Genomic DNA, 4,118 nt, shown 5'->3' on the forward strand with positions numbered 1-4,118 from the left:
GTATCTGAAAGGAGAAATCGAACTTTGTTAGACATAGTTCGGTCCATGATGAGCTATGCAAATCTTCCAGTATTCCTATGGGTTTATGCATTGGAAACCTCAGCATATTTACTGAATAAGGTGCCTTCCAAAATCTGTTCCTCAAACTTCGTATGAGATATGGAAAGAAAGGAAACCGAGTCTTAAACACGTTAAGATTTGGGGATGTCCAGCTTATGTCAAGTAAGTTGACCCAGATAAGCTGGAATATCGATCCGTAAAATGTAGTTTTATGGGATATCCTAAAGAGACTTTAGGGTATTAATTTTACACCGATCATCGGGTGTTTGTCTCCAGACATGCTACCTTCTTGGAAAAGGAGTTTATCCTTGAAGGAAACAGTTGGAGCAAAATTGAACTTGATGAAGTTCAAGAAGCACAAACTACTATGGATCAAGTGGAAACACCTGTTCTGACTGAACAACCTTTTGTGGAACAGCCCATTCATAGAACAGGGAGAGTGTCTCGCCAACCTGAGAGGTAATATGGCCTTGTCATTAAGAATGACAATGAGTTGTCGATCATTGATGATGACGACCCTGTGACCTATAATGAGGCTATGAGTAGTGTTGACTCAGAGAAATGGCATAGTGCCATGAAATCCGGAATGGAATCTATGTATACGGTATACGAAAGACTGATTAGAGCAGATGTCCAGGTGGAGACCTTTAAGGCCAGGCTTTTGGGAAAAGGATTCAGACAAAGGCAATGGATTGACTTTGATGAAACCTTTTACCTGTAGCCCTGTTAAAATCAGTTCGGATTTTGCTTGCGATTGCTGCTTACTACTACTATGAGATCTGGCAAATGGCTAGATGGTTTTCTTTCCAAGAGAAATGAAAACCTAGTGTGTAAGCTACTGCGAACTATATGTGATTTAAAGCAAGCTTCTCGAAAGATGGAACATTCGTTTTGATGAGACAATCAAAGAGTTTGATTTTATCAAAAATGTAGATGAACCATGCGTCTACAAAAGGGTTAGTGGGAGCGCGGTAACATTTCTTATATTGTATTGAATTAGAGTTGACACACATAACAACATAGCAGACCCACTCACAAAGCTACTTTCTGAAAGTCACTTTGATCGTCATAAAGACTAGATGGGTATTAGATACCAGAGTGATTGGCTTTAGTACAAGTGGGAGATTGAAAGGAATATGTCCTAAGTCCAATCAGGTATTAGGATTTAGGAATAACTTTTTATGTAATCTGTTTTGATTTCATTGATATTAATAAAAGACTTGTTTTGTTTTTATTACGGGCTCTATCTATTTAAGTGTTTAAATAAGATATACCATAGTTTAGAGTAAAGCTTTTTATGGATTATGATGAGATCATAATAGTGAGACCTAAAAGATGATAACTCTAAACTTAAATAGTTCCTGGTCGTAGGATTACTAACTGGTAATTAATAATCCGCAAAGATCGGTACATACTATGCTTTCTTCATTATGAAGGATGTCTGTTCTCATAGACATTTGTGTTGTGACACTATAGCTAGTATGTAGGTGCTTATTATAGAATAAGTTCACTGAACATGACTCGCACGGCTGAACAACTGATGGAGTTCACTCACGTGTTAGCAGTTGTTCATATAGTGATAGTTGTACAAGTATCCTTAGACTTGAGGTCATCATAGTCATCTTGTGTACACTGAACTATGCTTTGGTATAGTTCTTAGTCTCCAGGGACAATTATTAGGGCTCTACTGGGTATAGGAATTTGTACACGAAGATAGTGTATGATCAATATAGGATCTACCCCTTCCAGTGAAGGAAGCGAATGTTCAAGGCTGATCCACTTATGCTAGTTCAGGAATCTCTGGTCAGAGTGAATGAAATTAGAAAGGAGTTTCTAATTTGCATAGAACTACGCATAGTAAATGGTAAGCAAGTGATTGAATTAGATAGGCTTGACACGAGATCCATGCCTTGTATTTAATCGGGACATTGTAGGGTAGAAGGAGTTTATTGTACAGTAACTATTCACTGAATAGGTTCTTGGTATTTTAAGCAGTGAATTCATATTATCCGGATAGTCGCGATATGCTGAGAAGTATCCCTCACGATGTAGAATAAATGTGATTAATTAATTAATCATATTTAATAAATTAGAGAATTTATATAAATAATGATAAAATAGTTTTATTATTATTTATTTCTATTACCGGCTTAATATTGAACCTATAGGGTCACACCATAAAAAGAGAATGATTTAATGGTGGAGGAATTAATTAATAATGGCTAATAATTATTTATTTATGAAATAAATAATTAATTGGCAAATTTAATAATTGATTAAATGAGATTTAATTGATTATAAATTAATTAAGAAAAGTTCTTAATATTATTAATTAAGGATTTAATTTTTGGAAATTAAATCAAGAGAGAGAATTATTTCTAAAGTGTTTAGAAAAAGGATTAATAATTAAAAGGTGTTTTAATTATTAATGAGAATAATAAATGGGATAATAATAATAGTATTTATGGGAAATTTTCAGCTGAAAATTTTGCCTATAAATATACTATTATAGACCCTATTTTTATTCGAACCCAAAAACCCAAAAGTTTTAGAAAACCAAATTCTCTCCACCTCCTCCTCCTTCTTAACATCGTTTTCTTGGTGGATACCGGTGGAGTGCTTCACGTTTGAGGAGCAGCTGCTAATGATCTCCGAACGTTGCTTTTGGATCGCATATTAAAGGTTAGTAATCGATCCCCTCATTTTTACCACGATTTATATGCTTTTATTTGGCTTTTATGTGTGTAAAAGTGTTTTACCATGCCTCCGCTGCGATTAATATCCAACATATTTAATTCATAGATTAGATTGTTTAACTTAAGAAGCTTTATAAATTGGTTGTATAATGGAGATCCAAAGATTTTTCAATCACCACGCATCCCGCTCTCGCAATCTACGCTCTATCGGTATCCACACGAATGCTTGAACTCAAAAATTGGATGTGTACTAGCACAAACTCGTTTCTTCTTGCTCTCTCCATCTTCTCTCTTGGTGGCTAGGGTTTTAGTTAAAGTCTTGCACACAAAATCAACCACACAAGAGATATTATATATAAGTATAATAAGAATTATAACTCTTGACTAATTAGGAGTTATTATTAATTTGAAATTCCTATTTGTATAATAATTAAGTTGCACTTAATTATTTAACAACTGAATTTCATAATTTATATTACTAAATTCGAATATCAATATTTATCTAATTAATTAAGTCATACTTAATTAATATTATAAATAATTGGAATTAAATCCAATTTAAATTAAATAACCATTCAAGCATTCTTTGTGTGTGACCCTGTAATTTATTATTACGTTGACAATAAATTTTAAATCTAATTTTAAATCGTAAATAATGAGTGGCTTCTAGTAATACATCAGTGCTACCCAAGTAATAATAATTCAATCGGTGATCGATCTAACCTTTCATGAATAATATACAATGTAATATAATCCCTTTAACAACATGTTATAGATTAAACTAGAGGCATGTAATATGTCATCCTCATTAATGGTTAATCCAGGTTTCCTTGATCAATGAGTAGACTATCATATCAAATCAACATTTGAGCGTGGCCATGCATTCATAGTCTAGCTCACACAAGAGGCCAATAATATCAATCCTAAAATAGGAGGGTCAAATCACATCTAGATCATTCATATTTCTCATATAATTCATAATATACCCAATGTCCATTTTTATCATTACCCGGTCAAGAATAACTTTTAATGGAATCAATGTATATTAGTTTTCGTATAAAAATATAATGACTTCAGGTCTAAGGACCATTACATCATTATCACTGCGAGAATTACTTATGACACAACAGACATGTAAAATCTCAAATCGGGTCTGTCCAGTACCATGTACATTTACATATACCTGTGTTTTTTACTTTAGTATCACTACACCTATGATCAATGAGATGTGATCATCAGTCAATAAAAACACTAGTCTGAATGCATTATTATTGTCTCTTAATAATAATACTCGACTAGGGACCTTTAGGAATATTGATATTATTCTTATAATCTCACTTCTAAGTCACGTACTTGGCGGTA

This window comes from Apium graveolens, chromosome 11, assembly GCF_009905375.1.
Source record: "Apium graveolens cultivar Ventura chromosome 11, ASM990537v1, whole genome shotgun sequence".
In the NCBI taxonomy this organism is placed as follows: domain Eukaryota; kingdom Viridiplantae; phylum Streptophyta; class Magnoliopsida; order Apiales; family Apiaceae; genus Apium; species Apium graveolens.